Source organism: Aedes aegypti, chromosome 2 (assembly GCF_002204515.2).
Source record: "Aedes aegypti strain LVP_AGWG chromosome 2, AaegL5.0 Primary Assembly, whole genome shotgun sequence".
Taxonomy (NCBI): Eukaryota; Metazoa; Arthropoda; class Insecta; order Diptera; family Culicidae; genus Aedes; species Aedes aegypti.
This window is the reverse complement of record NC_035108.1, coordinates 316,785,687-316,805,188: the sequence shown is the minus strand read 5'-3', so window position 1 is coordinate 316,805,188 and position 19,502 is coordinate 316,785,687.

Below are 19,502 nucleotides of genomic sequence, written 5' to 3'. Positions count from 1 at the left end.
AACTGGAGAAGTTTCGCCCAAGACCGACGAAGATGGAGCTCTACAATACGCCTGGCAATGGCGTAATGCTACGCTGTAGCCATCAAGAAAGAAAGAAAGAAAATTATAGGAACGTCCCACTATTACTAGTGTTAAGGTTTTTAATTGTTTTCTACTATTTCCTTTCTAATTTCCAAACAAATTTTATACACATTCATATCAATTTAACAAGGGCCATGTTAGAAAAATACACATAAAAATAAAAATTGCCTTTAACATGCTTGAAACCGCACTACCACTGGATCAGCCACCCTATATGTTTCGTATGTATTCCAGTCAGCTCGAAAATGATTGAAAGTGAAGCTGATAGGATTGAGAATCGCTTCATGGGATATTTGAAATGTAACAGGGACATCATCAGAATCAAAATCAGCATGAGTAACTAATTGGCTACAAAGATGACTAGAGACAAACTCGTTTCGACAACACGATGTCACTAGTGAACGTCAATATGCATTAGCACACAAAGCAACGCTAGCGACAAGTGGCAATTTTTGGTATCGAAACTAGCGCCAAAGTGTAAAAAGCGGCAAATTTGTAGCGATCTCAATCTGACGACAGCGCCACGTAACAGGAGCATAACGACATACTTTGAAATGACCAGAACAAGCTTAACACACGCTGACGAGAAAAGATGAACGTCTGTTCTCTGTGATATTACTGTAAGAAAATTAAACAGTTCGTCCTCTTTACCATTCAAAGAACGAATACCTATTCCAATTTAAAACATTCAAAATATTATTTTGATCCATTAGAAAAACGTAATCCAATAACAATTTGATTAGAACATTTTACACCAACTTGGACTGCTTCAGTCATAGTGGTGGTTTCGAATATTGCATCAATCATTTGATTCAAATGTTCAGTTAGAAAATTTAAATCAGAGTGAGACACATCACTTGAAGTGGGTACATTATCTGATGATTTTCCGTTAGAATTTTTGGTAGACGAAGAGGCGGAATAGAAGTTTCCTGTGGCGGCAGGGTTTTTTTTTCATTTGATTTGAAACAATTAGAACAGTTTCTCATAGAATGAAAATGGGAAGAGTTTACATTACCTGCTACGATATCGGCATAGGATTTTACTTGGGTAGATTCATTCGAAATTAAAAGATTCGAACGACTACCAGACGGAATAAAATTAGTTTGTGAATGAGCATGATTATGATCTTCCTGATGGGCATGATTCTTAATCAAGCGATCGTTGACTGGAACTGAATTCCGAAAACGAAAAACATTACCGTTTATCTACCTGGCACGAGCCTCGAAGACTACGCGAAGGACAATCCCAAAAGTTAAACTTATGATTGCCCCCGTATTTTGCGCATACAAACTTTGTGGTATCATCCTTTACATGACAGACGCCCTTGGCGTGAGAAGAACCTCCGCAAATCATGCATTTAGCATCCATGTGGCAATGTTTTGTTCCATGACTCTACTCACGGCATTGAGTGCGGTTCTGGAATTTTCCTTCAGGTTTCTGGAAATGTTCCCATGTCACGCGGACATCGAGCATAAGTCTTTTTCCAAAGCTTCAATATTATTTAAATCACTTTTGTTAAAGTGAACTAATGACTAAATAATATTCTTCAGAAGGCCCTTTCTGAACAATGCGAGTTTGGGTTTTTGTTTTTATAATGATCATTTGGTCGGCGTTAAGTCAGAGTGGACCAAGTAACATTTTTCATATATTGAGAAAAATGGGTTTAAAGTCTAACGCTCTGTAATTTTTGAACTCGTTTAAATTTTGGTTCAATATTTCTACACATCTTTGTGTTACTTTCAAACAATATAATGTGAAGTGATAATCATGAAAAATCATAATTCAAACCTCTGATAGAACGATTTTTTGATGGACTATGTGTACTTGGTCCACTCTGACTGAACTAAAGACCACCGTCCAGTGAGTTTGTTCACTCTGACTGAACAATTTCTAGGAAAATAACAAACATTTAATGCTTGCATAGTCAAACTGGGTGCCTATCTCTAATATAAGCAGATTATAAAGATATATGGTTCAGTAACGTAATTTCTTTAATAATCCGTTCGTCAATACCAAAATCAGTGGCATTGATAGCTTGAAAATTAAGGTTTTGAAGGGTCGGGGCATTGAAGACCAGAAATATTCAAATATATGTTCAGTTAGAGTGGACCAAATGAAAACCTTGAGTACCGACCAAAATATACTGGTCCAATGAGCGGGTTCTAGCACATTCCATACATATACCATTGAACTACCATACACTTCTATCGGACTCTGAAATTGACTCCAAAAATGCAATAATCTATCAGTTTATTGCTTTTCAACACTTGGTCCGCTCTGTCTGCACAGAAATTGTTGCACCCATCCGAATATGGTAAATGGTCTAAAATCAAATAATTAGATGCAATTAAGTAATATTTATAAATTTCTATTGATGGATAAGTAGAAGAATCATTCGATGTCGAAAAAACTGACAAATCTTTTGAAATGCTTTTCATTTCCTCGCATTCCTCAGCGCGCTGATCATGTTCGCTAATATGATAATAAGCACTTAATGGTCTACTCTGACTGCACACTTTTATCGACTTTTATTGATCATCCAAACAGCATTCATCAAATCTGGTCAAAGTGAAACCGAGGTAAGGTAATTTCGCATCTAATGTGAGAATAATCCAATTTTCCCAAGTTTTGTACTTGGTCCCCTCTGATTTAACGCCGACCTGGACTGGGGAAAATTCAAGTAAATCATTTGTTCCATTTTTGATCTCTACAGGTGACTTATAGTCACTTGAGAGGCCTTTCAATACGATCTTAAACAAACGATCAGTTTTGTCGTCATAAGTAGAAAACATTCTTTTCTTCAAGATGTTTGAGAAGGAGTTCGCGATCCTTAAGAGTTTTCAGCAAAACGCGACAGTATCCTTTCTTTGAGATTTCGAAGTAAACCTTGATTCCCCGAATGTAGTTCAAGATCTCCTGCTTAAATCGCCCAAATTCGGAACAACAACGATAGCTATCGATAGGCGGCATTTTTTGTTTGTTTGTTTCCTCACTTGAATCAAAGAGTCTGAGTTAGAGGCTGCTTCGATTTGATGTTCGAAAAATTTGTCTAAAGCATCAATCTGATTGCTCATTATGCTCATTTCAAAGCAATTATGAACATTAACCATTTCACCTTTGGAAGAATGCACGCATTCCGAAGAAACGTCATTTCTTCCATTTTTGTCTCGTTTAGTGACAGTTTGAGTAACCACTTTTTTGGAAGGAAGTTGGGAATTCAGAGATTCGCCCTTTGTTTTGTCCGTGGTTGTAACCTTGTTTAGTAAATGAACGAAAGAAGAAGTGACCTTCTAAAAGTTTTTTTTTTTCCAAGACGGTGTCCAAGCTTAGCTTAGCTTAGCTTAGCTTAGCTTAGACTGACTACACATATCAATGGTTGCTATTCCGTGATTGACCGAAGTCAGTGAAAATGCACAAAGAATCAACTAGAAGTTCAGCTGGGATTGGCCATAATCTTCTTCAGTGTGCATAATTCAGTGCCTCTATTTATGCAGATTGTGCGATATTTGCCAGAAAACCATTCACCAGAAAACTATTCGCCAGAATGACATCTGCCAGAAAACCATTCGCCAGAATGTATCATTTACCAGAAAACCATTTGCCAGAATGTACCATTCGCCAGAAAGTACCATTCCCCAGAATTATTTTTCTTGTCGATTTTGATCATGAAACATCTCGGAATCCAAGGATGGCCGTCACAATATTCGACTTGTGCCACTTTTCACATGTTCAAAAGCACTAAATTGAACAAATAGTATGGTAACTATCTCGTTCTTCTCATTTTAAGCTTTCTGCTAGTGCACAAAGCAAAGACAACATAACACTGTTATTCTACATCTCTCACGAGATTTTTGGCTATGAGGTTTTGATACAATATTGTAAGCTGTTTAACCTAGTTTTATGAAATTTCATTTCCTTTCACCGCGAGCTGTTCTTCTTCAGAATATTGTATTATACAGAATTTCTCGTGCAACTACCAGATATTTTTTGCTTGTCAATTAACAGTTTATTGGGGTTGTGCTACTTTCTCCCGAATATCGATACCCCGAATGTCGTTTCCCTGAATACCCCGTTTTCTCAAGTGGCCTATTTCCTCGAAAATGTTTTGGCACTCATAATTATCAGAACTTATTGATTATTTCAGGGTGATGAACGGTTCATATGAAATACACCCTTCTTTTTTGATCAGCGGTTCTTTAAAGTTTCTCCGAACACAGCATTTTTTCTTGTTTTCTTTATCGTTCTTTCTAGTTCACCAATCTGTCTCTGAAGATTGTTTCTTATCCATTTTGAATTGCATCTATTTTGGGGCCGTCCATGAATCACGTGTTCGTTCAAGAGGGAGTAGAAGTGGGTGGTTCTATCATAATACCAAGATCCATACAAATTTTGGGTCATTCGAGATAATGGATTGCAGGAAAAAGTGTCATTCGGGTGTCTGGCGTTAGGGGAAATGATATTCGAGGGAACAACATTCGGGTAAAAATAGACCAAAAGGTTTCTAGTAATATTGGTCACCTAACACCCAGTACATGAAAAAGTATTCAAAAAAGAGTATTTGGTTACCGCTACTTGACATGGTTTTTGGCAAATAAGAATTATCCATTCTCCATATATACACACTTAGATTTTCTTTCGTTGTTCGGTAAATTTTGTTACCGAAAGCGTACTGTAAATCAATATTCAACTGATGCTTCGGTATTTCAAACGAGCTTTACCGAAAAAACGTACAAAATTAGGTAAATTCAGAGCATTTTTCTTTGTTTTTACCGAAATCGTCATTTCATTTACCGAAAAAAATGTAAATCGTTTAGATTCACCGTAGTCAGTAAAAGTTTACCGTACTTCGGTACCTAGTGATACAGCGCTTTACCGAACAATTGGTAATTTGAGATTGTTAACCGCCATGTTTATTTGTGGAAGCAAGAAAATACTGTGAGAAAAAATCCACTGTCGGGCATCGTTGAATGGATCAAGGTAAATAAATTGAATAAGTGTTACCACAGAATACAAAAAAATGTTATTTTTGTAGATTGTAGAAGTTGACCTATCCAAGACGGAATCGGCGGCATCAGTTTTGTTTGCTAGAAGTGGCGAATAGCTGCAAATGCCCCACAGGACTGTTGCATGAAGCAGATAATCAATGGGTTATTCAACTGGCGCTGAATTTGCAACTTATTTTTAGGTTAACGGTGAAATCGCTATAAAAGTGAAATGAAATTTATAAAAAAAATAAACATGACGAAAGGAATAAAGAAACGATCTCGGAATAAATTCGATTGTTTCTTTAAAGATCACAATTCATTCCCAATATTTTATTTTCTTTTATTTTTTTTATCATCCTGTCCAATTCTGACTGCCTGCAAATATGAACAATGTGTTCGGTAAATAAATAAATATTACAAATCGTTCGTGAATTATTACCGAACGATTTGTAATATTTTGACAGCTGCGTTTCGACTTCACTTACGGATTGTTCGGTTATCATTAAGTTTACCGGAAGCATTACCGAGCGCTCAGCGGTTTATATTTCGGTAAAAAAAATTACCGGAGTCGGTGATATTTTCTAAGTGTGTAGGATGTTCTTATTAATTTTACAACTGTCTTATTTGTCCTCCCCCTGAAAATGTTATAGTAAATGTAAATTTGGTTTGCGAGTGGAGGCATTCATTACTTCATCGAACTGACGGCACAAATAGTTGCAACGTATATCGAAATCTTGTAAATATCCAATGAACTAGCCCTTAAGAAGCAACAAAACTTTTAAGAACAGCTTATGATGAAAAGAAGGGAGCAATATTTGTGAAATATTCCAAACCATAATTCCTTGCAAAACTTAATAATATTAAAAAAAAAAATTCAAACATAAAAAACAGAAAGATGGAATTTAATAATTTTAAAATAGCATAATCTCATGCTATAACATCTGTGAAACGATAGTTGCAACGTATATTGAAATCTCGTAAATATTAAATGAATTAGTCCATAAGAAGCAACAAAACTTTGAAGAACAGCTTATGCTGAAAAGAAGGGTGAACCTCTTGTGAAGCCTTTCAAACCATAATGCCATATTACAAGGACAACGTATATTAAAAAAATAACTTACTATGCTATCAGTCATGCTAAGTATTGAACTTTACATCAATAAGCAGTATCTTTCATTCATAGTGAAGCAGCTTTTAATGAATGCAACTGTAATTCTATTGTATATTCTTTCTAGTTCCACGGTCCCCCAGTATTAAGTGTTGCTTTTTCAATTCATATTTATAAAACTTCAAATTAACATATAAATTTTAAACATAATTGATATTGATTATTATAAACTAGTGGTCCCGGCAAACTTCGTCTTGCCATCAAGTAGGCTGCTGAAAAACGCCATGCAAGTCCCGTGTACAAAATGACAGGTTAGATTTCTCCTGTTTTCCCCACTATGGATCGATGCACGAGTTTACTAATTTGACGTTTGAGCGGTGCCGAATTCACTCGTTGTCATGGTCACATAAATAACACGGCACCGCTAAAACGTCAAATAGTGAACCCGTGCATAGGTTCATCCTGATGACTTTCCTAAACTTGTTCTTCGCACAAACACGTCGGAGCTCTGGGCGAATCCAAGCGTGAAAGAATCATGTAAGTCCAATCACCCGTTCGTAAGCCATTTCATGACATACAAACACCATTCCATTTTTATTTATATAGAAGATATTGATGTTGATCGTTGAATGCTCTAGAAATCGATATTTTCAAAATATGTACCTAGCCCAACAATTAGAATATGGATATTCGAAGCTGGCTCACTAAGTCAACGGTAGATTGTGTCCAAGATACCCTGTACTTTTTTCAGTATATTAACCAAAATAATCTCACACATTTTTTTAAGGCTCTACAATTGCAAACTTGATTTACCTGAAAATAAAATAAAAAAAATTCTAGGGGATAGTAAATTCTGGGGAATGGTACATTCTGGCGAATGGTTTTCTGGCGAATAGTACTTTCTGGCAAATGGTTTTCTGGCATATGGTACTTTCTGGCGAATGTCATTCTGGCGAATAGTTTTCTTTTTTTTTTCCAAGACGGTGTCCAAGAAGGGTTAACTCCGCTAGCCTTTGCTAACTGTTATAAGTACTGTTTTTGTAGCAATACTGTTTTATTGCTTTAGGTAGTTCTTAAAACTTCCGAGAGCAGACAAAAATTATTATAGATAACATTGCTATTTGTGATAGCTATCATTTATTCCTATTCATCGTCTTAATTAGATCATGATTTCTTATTTTTTTCGACACTCACCGATACTGAAAAAAATGGTTCAATTTCAAAAAGCAGGCTAATTTTTTTTTCTTGTTAGGGGGCGTAACCCCCTTAGCTCCCTATTATTTTCACCATTACCGGCATGCATTTATTTATCACAATGCTGAACAATAATTATGATGCAAAGTCTATACATTGCATACAATACATACAATTTCGTATAAAAAGATGGGTTTTTCAAAGATCATTAAATCTAGAAAATATTACTTGACCATCAACAAAACTGTTCTATTCAATGATTACTGAGTTTAATAATCACTGCTTCGAAAACCAAAGATTACGTTAAACAAGCATCCCGTTACTGCTCTCACGTTCCAACATTCAGATTCAGATTCTGAATAGTGATTTATCTCGTTTTGTTTATTTTCGTTGTCCACGGTATGTAGTTTAACATGTGTCAAAGGGAATCCCCTTGATAAGAATATTTTACCTTTCTTGTACCCGAAATTGCGCTGAGAGGTTTTGAGATCACTTAAAAGAAATTTTCATTACAGTACATCTTTCATTTATGTCACGTTACAGGAATATACAGTCAATTCTCCCTTACTGGATATTTCGTATCTCGATATCGAGTTAAAGAAAGTTGGTGCTCATGGCTCTTTGATGGTCCCTTGGATCACATTTGCATTGGTTTTGTGATTCATAACTCAACACCTCCTACCTCGATAGTTTCTTCAATATCGAATTACGGAGAACTGACTGCCAACAATTAACCAACCAAATCATATAGCACTTTAAATTTCTTGATCACCGTTGGTTAAAATCAATTCTCGAAGAAAATTCTCAGGAAATTTTCAATTGAATTCAGTAAACATTTCAAGACAAGACTTTCTTACGATTTATAAATTTATGAACAAATTGAACTAACTATTTGGCCTCATCTCTTCTGGGATTAAGTTAAGTTGTTAAATAATAAGCAAAGCACTGTAACTGATAGGAGACCTAATTTGTGTTTTTCAAATAAATTCTCAATTGTAATGCAATCACATCTCAGTTAATTGCAAACACTGATGGTTAAAGGAGGGTTTTCCTTTTCATTCAACAAACGATGGAGCGCTTCAAGCCTATTATGGGTCAACGATTGCTGGATCAGCTAAATGCCGATGTGGTACAGATTCGAACGAGAAAAGTTCAATTGAACAAAGTTCAGGTTCAAGTGTTGCTTGTTAGAGCGGATCACTCACTGTTGGGCTACAAGTATAACCCGGGCACCAAGGTGTGGCAGTATTTATGGGACAAGGCGTCGTTTTTCACCGGAGCCGATGACCCTCGGAAGGAACCTTGGTTAGTCAGCCAGGATGGATTCGTTGTGGCGAGATCGAACACTGGATTGCATATCTACAAATTTGATGATGAACTGGACCTCAAGCATCTGGCAACGGATGGACGGTACCATGAAGCATACGGATGGAGTCAATCGGATCACGTTTTGATGATTGGATATTTTTTCTACGATTCAAGTAAGATCGGAATTATCAGTCGCGATGGTAGCGGGAAAATATCTTTGGAGGCTGTTATGAAGGAGGAAGCATTGAAACGTTCGTTGTCGCCTATTTGGAGTATTGAAAATGATCCTGGAGTTCCGAAAAAGTGGTCAAATCTGAAAACGGACATTTCGTTGGCTTATGTGGATTCAACAGAGCAGCAAGCATTCGTAGCACGTGATGAAAATGGATTCAGTGTATTCAAGTTCGATAAAACTCATTTCATAAGGGAAACATTTGCTGCTCCCATTATGGCTTATAGCAGTCAGGATAGTGATAGATTGTATTTTGGAAAATTTTCACCGGAAGACAGGTTAATCAACAATGTGTTGCACTTCAACGAATCAGGTCTGACTGCGTATCGGTATGTGCCACTCAGTAGAGAGCTTCAGCCAATTATGTATGCCGCACAGTTTGCTAATAAATTAGGATGGACAAGCGAGCACTTGGATTCTGTGGTTCTGGACGATGTGAACGGAGATGGCATAGATGAGTTGTTGTTCAGTGGTCCATCAGGATTCAATGTGATGAAGTTTTCAGCGGAAGAAATTTTGGACAGCGTAATTTTAGGTGACAAAGACTTTGATGTTCTGCAAAGACACGTGAAGGCATTTGTGATGCCAAACTTGACGCAGAGTGAACGACAGATTGTAACTGCATATGAAAATGGTATTGGTGTATCGCAACTAGAACTACAATCAGAACATTTATCAAATGAAAATGGTGTATCGAAATCAGAAACTTCAGTTGATTCAACAGTTAATCCTCTTCCACTGCTTCCAGGCTCATTAGAATTTGTGTCAGTTCTGAATTTACATGATCAACTCAAATTTACCGAGTTCATTGATCCAAGAAATCCTTTACTTGGAACATTAGATTTTTCCGTCCCGCTCATCGAAATATCGAACCCTTTTGGAATACCTATTTCACAATCGATCAAATACAAGGAATACGGCGCTCCAGATGTTCTTGGAGCTGGGTGGTCTATTCCTGTTGACTGCATTTACATCGATCGTCAGGGAAGTATTTTTCCCATTGACCACAATTACTATTTGGTCAAAAACGGCTCGCTGTCTCAGTTGCATCCCAAGTTGGACGGTACTTCATCTGATGTTCTTTCGTTTGAATTAAGGGGTTCTCCTGATGTAGTTATTAAATATTACAAACACCAAAATATGTGGGAAATCAAAACTAAGCTGGAACGGTATTTGTACGGTAATGTGCAGAATGTGGATTGGATACAGTGGGAGCCTGGATCAGAAGAATGGCCCGTGGCACACAACTCTTCGGTTTATGTCAAAGCAAAACCATTTGCATGGTATTTGGCAAAACGGGAAGATCAGCATGGAAACCATTTAAAGTATGTGTATGCACCAGAATACGTGAATCTCGCGAATGGAAATCCTTATGTCCAGAAATTAAGTTTACTTAAAATCATTAGTAGCAACGGTGATTACGCAAGGTTTGGATACGATGGTTCGAATAATTCCAAACTTCTGAAAAATTATACAGTGCGAACTGAAGCGTATAGTCAACACGTGCAATTCGAATATAATTCGGTAGAAGGGAAACCATTTCTGATTTCTATATCTCAATCAGGCATCCCAGTACTGAAATTTAAATATGAAGGTCCTAAACACGAAATGACTGAAATCGTTTATCCTAATGGATTGGTTTCCAGATTTTCGTATCGTACTCATAAGTTCGAATCGAAGCTTACCGCAAACAGATTCGAATCCTTATCAGATGTTCAATTAGCGTACGGACCCGGCTACATGTTGATTGGAACTAAAACAGAGGATGGTCAAGTTCGAATAAAGGCTCGCGATGTAGTTGGATCGGCAACCACGCAAATGTCCAGTTTGGCATTCCCGGCCCTTGGGAAAGAACAAGTGCTGAGCTTCGAGATGCTTACCGCTGAGGACTTTTTTGCTATCGCTTTGACTCATGAAAACCACCAAGAAATATGCATGTTTCGACAAACATCCGACGGATGGTCCTCAGAGGCTTCATATATGCGTCTGGCAAAGGATAGTACACTGCAGACCGGGAAATCGTTCATTTTGGTGAAGAGTGGAAAAAGATTAGCGGTGTTACAGTACATAGGTGAACGTTGGAGTGTCAAACCAATTTTGAACAACCTCAACGAGAAGGATATCGTCAAAGCTTTTTCCTACGCGTACGTGATTTACAAGGACACCAGCTTAACGATTGGATTCCAGAGCGATAATGGTACGTGGATTACCAGGCAAGTACCGATAGAGTCCAATTTAATGGAATCCAGTTTACTACTATTCAATAAATTCGAAACGGACCAGAAAACACTTGATGGTTTGAAGAAAATTTTCATGGAGGGAGTGTTAAATACATACCACAATGCGATCATAGTGAGATCATTAGGTTTAGACGGTAGAAAAATCTACTTGCGTCTTCATTGCAAAATATTTGGCAAATCGCACGAATTGGCAAAAGATGAAACGATATCGGTCCTCGTGGAAGACTTGGATAACTATGTACTGGAACTTCCTCCCATGGATGAGAACTACTTCAAGCTAGGATACGAATTGCACGAAGGCATGTTCAAGGTCACCGTCAAGGATCACAGAGGGAAAATTATGGACGAAGTAAATCGGATTAAAGCGAACATCGAGGAGGAAATTCGAAAACATCCGCATGCCAGTGAAAAGGAAAAGATCAAGTTTCGCAAAGAGAGCCACGACAAGTTGAGCAACGATTTGAATGAAATTTATAAAAATGTAACTGCGAGTATTCCATTTGCACTCGATCCATCCAAATTTGGCGTCCATGTGAACAGTGACAGCATTGTGGCTGCTTCGCACAAATTCCGATTTGACGGAAGTCGGTGGAATAATGAGAAAATTCCGCAATCGGAGATCAACATGATCGATTTCAGTTTGAAGTTGGGTAGTACGTTTCAATTGATCAAATCAGGTAAAGACGAAACGTTCAAACTTACAGATTCATCTACGGATACTAAAACAGTGTGGAATTTAAATACTCACAACGGGAATGATATTCACCTAAATTACCCTGCCTTTATAGGCGTTCAAAATAATAGATCAGCAGAAATTTATACTTTCACGAACAGAAAAATACATCGTCTACCGGAGGGTGAAATTCTAAGTAGATTGAGCAATCCTTTGGCTGTCGTGACTATGTCAGAGGATCAAAAATCAGCCATCGTGAGATCGACGAAATCCTTCACCAACTACCGTCAGAGTGTGATTTTCAAACAGCAATTGAAACACAGCGATAGCGATATTCGAACCACAACGTTTGAGTATGACACCGAGAAGGTGGTACCTTTTTCGGATGGATTTGCTTTTGCGAAATCCAAAATAACTCCGGAGGGAAAGTCGCAGTTGTATGGTTGGTATGAAGATAACTTCAATTTGATGGACATGGCAAACAGCACAAAAACGGTCCACAACTCCCAAGGCGCTGTTGTGAAGACAAACAAAGCCGAAGAAATGGGCCAACCTAAGTCGATCGATAAGGATGGCATCCTCACTGATCGATTTGGGAAAATAGAGATCGTAGATTTCAGACCTTACCGCATATCGCAGGAAGTGGTTTCCTACTACGGATTTGAACCATACGAATCGAACCGTATAGGGGCGAATAAGGAATGGATATTCGACAGTGGCATGGTAATGAAGGAACATTCTAACCATTTTTTGCGTATGAAATCCGGATCATCAGTGCGAGGTCAATTCAAACCACAGGTGTACGGGTTGGTCTACGTGTTCTCTTGCTGGATACGAACAAATCAAAAGTTGTTCAATCCAGAATCAATCAGTTTAAGTGTTAGCGATCGAAACGGACAAGTACTCAAAATTGAAAAAGGCGTGACTCAAGCCCAAATCGGACAATGGAGCTACGTGGAAGTGCACTGTAAGTATCAAGGAAATGAGAATATCAAACTGGATGTAAATGTACGTAATCCGTATTCTACACAAATGGACGTGGATCATCTTCGGTTGACGCCGCTTGATTCCAATTTTCAAGCCAACTTACTAGATCATCGCAGTGGCAAAGTTAGGGCAGTTTTGAAAAATTCTGGATTGCTCAAACAAAATCTGCTTGATCCAAATGGACATGTTATTGGTAAAGTTGCAGAAAATGGTGAACTAGAGGTATCCATTACGTCATCTAAAAACTGTGCTCTGCGGAAAAATGATCATTTGAACTCTCGTGTAGAAATGCATCCCATGGAAAGTGAAATCACTTCCAATTCGGAAAATCGCGATGTTTCGAAACCACTCAGGTACAGACCTGAATCGTTCAGTTTCCGGTTTTTATATAAGCTGCCCGGAATTGGAAGAATAACTGCCACTTTGGGAAGAACGAACATTGTGATTTATAGGGACTCAACTGTGACAAAACTGAAAGTAAATAACTTCAAACCCGAGTCTATTGATTCAGATGGCGAAATCACTGCGTTGTTGTTGCCAACCAGGATTGCTGTGTGGATACAGGGCCACTTGGTAGAAGAAAGGAAACTGGAATCGGTAGCTCAAAATTGGGAAACTTTTGAATTGAAATCAACTGGGCAAGGACGTACTTCAGAAATTTTTCAAATGTACGATCCAAGCGTTAAGGTTTACTACTTGAACAAACTTGGTTTGATTACTCAGGAAATCGTTCTGAAAACTCCAGATACGATCAATATTCGCCAAATTGCATACGACGCTATCGATCGACCCATTTTAAAGACCAAATGGATCAGCCTTCAATCGGATAACAACTCGTTATTCAACTATAATACTGAAGTGATCACGAACACCGGTGATATCTTAAATAATCAAAAGATTACAGGTCTTGCTAACGAATTGAATCCTGACTGTCAGGGTTATCCTTTCACAAGCACTTCCTATCGTAACGATCCACTGGAAGTTAAAGTGGCAACTGGACTTCCAGGGCAGGATTTTGCTATTCAAGGGGAGTTTAGCACGAAATTCGGTACGCATCACAACGTTTCCACATTGATGGTTCTGTTCCCTCCTAAAATGGGCTACAGACATGAATTTGAACAAAGTTCCGTTAGATCACTGATTATTCAAGTTATGGATAAACGCGAAAATAAAGTCGCTGAACTGGTGCAAGTAAACGGTCATGATCATCGACTAACTACTTTCGAATACGACGGTCATAAACGTTTGAAGTGTACTTTGCCTCCTGCATATCACTATAAGGCCAAAACGTTATCACAAACAAATCCTTTTGAATTGCTTACATTCACACCGGACGAGATCTTGCTAAGAAATACATGGGGAAAATTTTATAAATACGACAAAGATGGTTACCTGATTGAGAAAACTACTCCCGACTCCGGAAAACAGGAGTACTTTTACTCAAATGAGGGTTTACTACGATTCTTAATACAAGGTGATGAAGCTATCAATCAAAGCACCACGTATTATGTCTACGGATTCGACGGTAAAGTAGCAGAACGAGGAATCGTTGATTTACCTAGAAGCAAGTTGCGCGAGTATCTATCAAACAATACAACAATTCCTAAGTCGGACAACTTTGTAGCGTTTGATTATGGAGGAACCGAAGTACTACCAGCAAATCGAAACTTGATGCAAATGTCCAAAAAAGTTCACAATAATGTAACCGTGACAGAGGCGTTGCTGTTCGACTCGAAGCAACAAATCATGAATCAAGTTTTTGTGGCTTCAAACAATTCATTGTCGTTCAATTATAGGTATCAAAACGATAAAATAATTGCAATTGAATATCCATTTTTCGTGAAAGGGAAACAGCTGAGATTATCCTATGACTACCACAGCGATAAAAATATCAAAAATGTTCGAATAGGTGACCGCATTATCGCTGCCTTGAATTACACTGCAACGGGAAGTATCCAGGAAATACATTTTGAACCCCAGGGCAAGTTCTCCTATAAACGTTCCCTTCTTTACAATGCACCTGGATATCTTACGACAGTGACGGATAAATTTTTATCCGAGGCAGTGGATTACACCAGAAACAGTTATGGAGGACAAACGTTTGGTGATGGAACGGTCTCTTCCACAATGTTTAACGCAACATGGCATGAGTACAGTGACCTTAGCCGGATCAAGTTCAAGTGGAATAACCTCGCGTCGAACGAAACTTCAAATCAATACGCTCAGTTGTGTTTCGAACATCTACAGAAATTGAACTATTTCGACGACTGGAATCGACCCAGAAAATCTTACTATCCACCTGGTGAGCTACAACTGCCACTTGTTTGCAACACTGGAAGCAGGGCTAACCATATTTCATCTCTTTTGGTTACCAAGGGCTTTCCAACCATTTATGGCCATCGATATGATTACGAAAATCACAAGCAACTGATCAAAGCGAAATATTTCCAAAATATAGAGGAAAGGAGCTTGGAACCGCTTTCGCAGAACACGTTTTCGAAAAGAATTCGAGGAATTAGCGAAGAGAAGTCTCAAAGTATTTGGAATACCTTGAAAACAGCAAATTTTATCATTACGGACTGCAGTAACAGTCAAGTTTGTCATGCTGTTCTAGGAAAATCTCTTTTTCACCCAGTGATTACTAAGCATATCAATGCAGCATCCCTGGAAACGCTGTTTATTAATGGAATCAAATCTCGCAAGGACATTCCTCAGCAAATATTCAACGTAGTTTGCGAAATTTGGCATCAACATGATCCTCTAGGTAAAAAACAATTGTGCGCTTCAGTTTGGAGAGAAATGTTAGCAAACAATTTCGTCGGGAGTAGATCCGATCGATCGGCAAAAGCTTTGAATCCTGAATTGAAGGATGCTCTCAGAAATCACATTCGTCATTTGGGAGATATTGCAGGCGTCCTCTACGATCATTTCTTGTACGCTTTAGGAAACTCGGCAGGGGATGTGCAATCGTACGACATTGACCCAAACGGGAATCATGTGCATTTCTACACAGGATTCAAACGGTACCGGTTGGAATACGTTGAGAATACCAACAAAATATCAAAAGTGTTTATGACCAATCTCACTGCTGAAAATTTAACCGAAGCTGAGTTCTCTATGGATCATGATTCCGAGGGAAATGTGATAAAAGCTACGCATAAATCAATCAGTGAAATTGTCTACGATTCTCTGTTGAAACGGGCCACCGAGATCCGGATGGTAGACGGGCGAAAGTTGATTTTCCACTACGACGTCAGAGGCGAAAGAATTTTCAAGCAAGTCCAAGATCCAAACGGAGCTGTCGTAAAAGAAAAATATTACATGCGTGATGTGACAGGCAGATGCCTTGTCGATTATGAATTGACATATTTGCAAAGTGGTCGCGAACCTTATGTACAGAGCACTGCTTACATTTACGCTGAAAACCAATTAGTTGGATTTATTCGCAAAGATCAATTCTATAGCGTGTTCACTGATCACGAGGGATCCGTAAGGCTCGTCGTGAAGAATGGCGAAGTCGTTGCTGCGTACGACTATCTTCCCTATGGACAATTGCTTCGCAAATATAACAGCGACCCGGATGGATCGATTGCCTATCTGTACACAGGACAAGAGTGGGACGAAGAAACCGGCTTATTCAATTTCCATGCCCGCCTGTATGATCCAGAAATTGGTAGATTTTACCAGATTGATCCGAAAGAGCAATATCCAAGTCCTTACGTCTACGCTGGAAATTCACCCATATCGTTAGTAGACCCAGACGGGCAATTTGCTTTCATAATCGCCGCAGTCGCATTCGCAGTTGTGGGCGCTTATCTTGGGGCATCGTCTGCAAACAATTCTTTCAATCCCCTGAAATGGAAGTTGAAACCGACATTGGTTGGTGGTGTTCTGGGTGGAATAGCAGGAGCTCTAGCCCCAGCCGCCATCGGAGCATCTTTTACATTTTTGACGGCTACTCTTGGTCTGTCAGCAGGAGTCGCCGGAGGAATTATGGCTTCCACAACCATCGGTTTTGCCTATTTGAGCGGTGCTTCCACAAATAGAAATTGGAACCCGATCGAGTGGAATTGGTCCAGCCCGGGTACCTGGAACTCACTGTTTTCCGGAGGTCTTACAGGACTGACGTTATTCGGCGGTATTGGAAAAGTTCATGATAAGTTTATATCACTAGTTGGCTTTACCGATAAGCTTGCCTTTGTTGGCGTTGTTACAACCGGTACAATTGGGATAGGCTATATCGCTGGATCTTCTGCAAACGATTGGAACGCCAATTTTTGGGAGTGGGATTGGAAAAGTCCGGCTACAGTTTGGAAAGTTACCATGGGCGCAAGCTTCGGTATGTCGGTCTCTCCTGAACTACAAAAAATACAAACTGAAGTGGTCAAAAAAATTAAAGATTTCAAAACGCTCATCAATACTATAAGGATAGGAAACGTCGAAAGAATAATATCTGAAGCTAAAATTCAATTCCAACAATCGGGCGAATTGATTGATTTGATCAGAACTACATTGAAGGATTTGTCAAAACAGGTCTTGAGACCGCACGGCGCTGGATTAGCGCATGTTATTGTTGTTGGAAAGCGCGGCTCTTCAAACAATGCTGTTTCATCTGTCAGATCAATTTTGTTTGAAGTTTCCAAAATCGGAATCCAGCTTGATTCAACTGGTGTTATTCAGGCTCTGGATGACGTGGAACGGTTGGACAATCGCGAAGGCTTGCGACGGAAGAGAGATATCAATTGTTGCCAGTTGCAGTTGCATGGTTTCTTGGCTTATAAGGATCCAAAGAATGTACTGACATCTAGTGCAACAATAGAGATTTCAATTCTGAATAATCTCTTCAACAATATTTTCATGTATTACAAAATGTTATTCGAACCTACCCCTCAATTCGATAAATTTGATGAGCAAACCACTTATCTGGGTCTGAAGAAACCCCCAAAATTGGCCAGAAAAACATTTACATTGAACAATTGTCATCGCTTTGTAATATCAGATGATTTTTCGCACGTCGAGTGCTACGGTTTGAACTCACGTTACAAAATATTCCCCAAGCCAAACCACCAGCTCGGAACGGAAGACTACTACGCCAAATGTTTCCCCATAGAATACGATGGCCAACCGGCTGTGGTTTGCCATGGTAAAAGTTCCAACCTTTTGTTCACCCCCGAACAGTCCGTCGACGTGCTAGACGTTGTCAATGGGTGGCTGATGTTGGCTCTAGTAATTCCCAGTGCCATGAAGTCGATCCAACAAACTGTTCATGGATTGATCCATCAACCCAAACGAAACAGCCACACCGGAGATCGAGCAAGTGCGAATGAAATCGATATTCTTAAACGGAAATTGAGTAGTATCGAGCAGAAAATTACAATGGTGAAGAAAACTCAACAGGGTGATGGGAATTGGTTGACGCACATTTGGGAGGACCTCGCGGATGATGTTGAGAAACTATCTACGAAATCAGGCAAATTGTATTTAGAAGAGTTGACTGATCGTTTGGATGCATTGGAAGAAGAAATTCACGAAGTTTCCTTTACAGCAAGAAATAGCACAAATAATTTCAGTTTGATTGCGTCATCAAATACACCTTCGTACAAATTGGAAGAATCTCATATACAGCCATTTACATCAAATCCTAGTAAATTTGAAATTTTCAGTGGTTTGAATACAGGATTTACAATGACATGTTGATGATTTTTTTACGATTAGAATGCATAATATTAGAGAGTTCTGATATGCTTAGTAATTTTCCAACGAACAATGAAAGAAACTTAATGAATTTGGTAGTAGAGAATGTATGTAGAAAGCGAATCTACTCACAGTACATTTTATTTTTGTGAATACTAAATAAGCAATGAAAACACTCTATTCGTTGGATTATACTGTTGGAAAGATATTTTCCTTTTCTCGCGGGTTTCGTGTAATAGTCTCTGCTTACGAGTCCGCCACACTCACTGTTGGCCCTTCATACAACGGTATTATGAATTCAGATTGATAATGAAATTTGACCATGCTCTCTAGTGGAACCGCATGCAGAGTAAGACTCAAGCTAGGGTGGTGGCTATCTATATACATGCATACATACATACATACTAAATACAAAATTAAAACAATATGTTCCAAATATTTAAACACGGTCTTTGGACATAACTGAAAGAAATCAATCCCACAAAGAAACAACAGATTGTTAGACCATTGTAAGTATCCCTAGTCGCGTCAAGTCAAGTCCATAACCCACGCATTCCACTGTACTTATGTGAACTTCTAAAAAGCCATTTCCGACGTAAAATAGCCAGAAAAAAATCTTTTAGAAAACCTTACGGAAATTCTTCTAGGATTACTTGAACAATTCGCAGCGAAAATGATCCAGCACTTTCTATAAAAAGCAATGAATGATACTTCCAGCTGGTACTCGAGGGGTTTCTCCTAACATTCCACAAGATTTTAAAAGCAATTGAAAAGTCCTTAATTGGGAAATTGTTCCATGTAAATTTCATCTTTCACAAAAATATTATATAACATGGATTTTATCATTAAATAAAATAAATGCTTAAGAAATTATCGTCATTCGTGAGCAACCAAATAAAACAACACAAGAACAGCTTAAGAAAAAACTCACCACTTTGAAAGGTCCAATTCTTCGCTCCAATGCCGATTTGTCACAAAAGCTACGCACCGATCACTTATG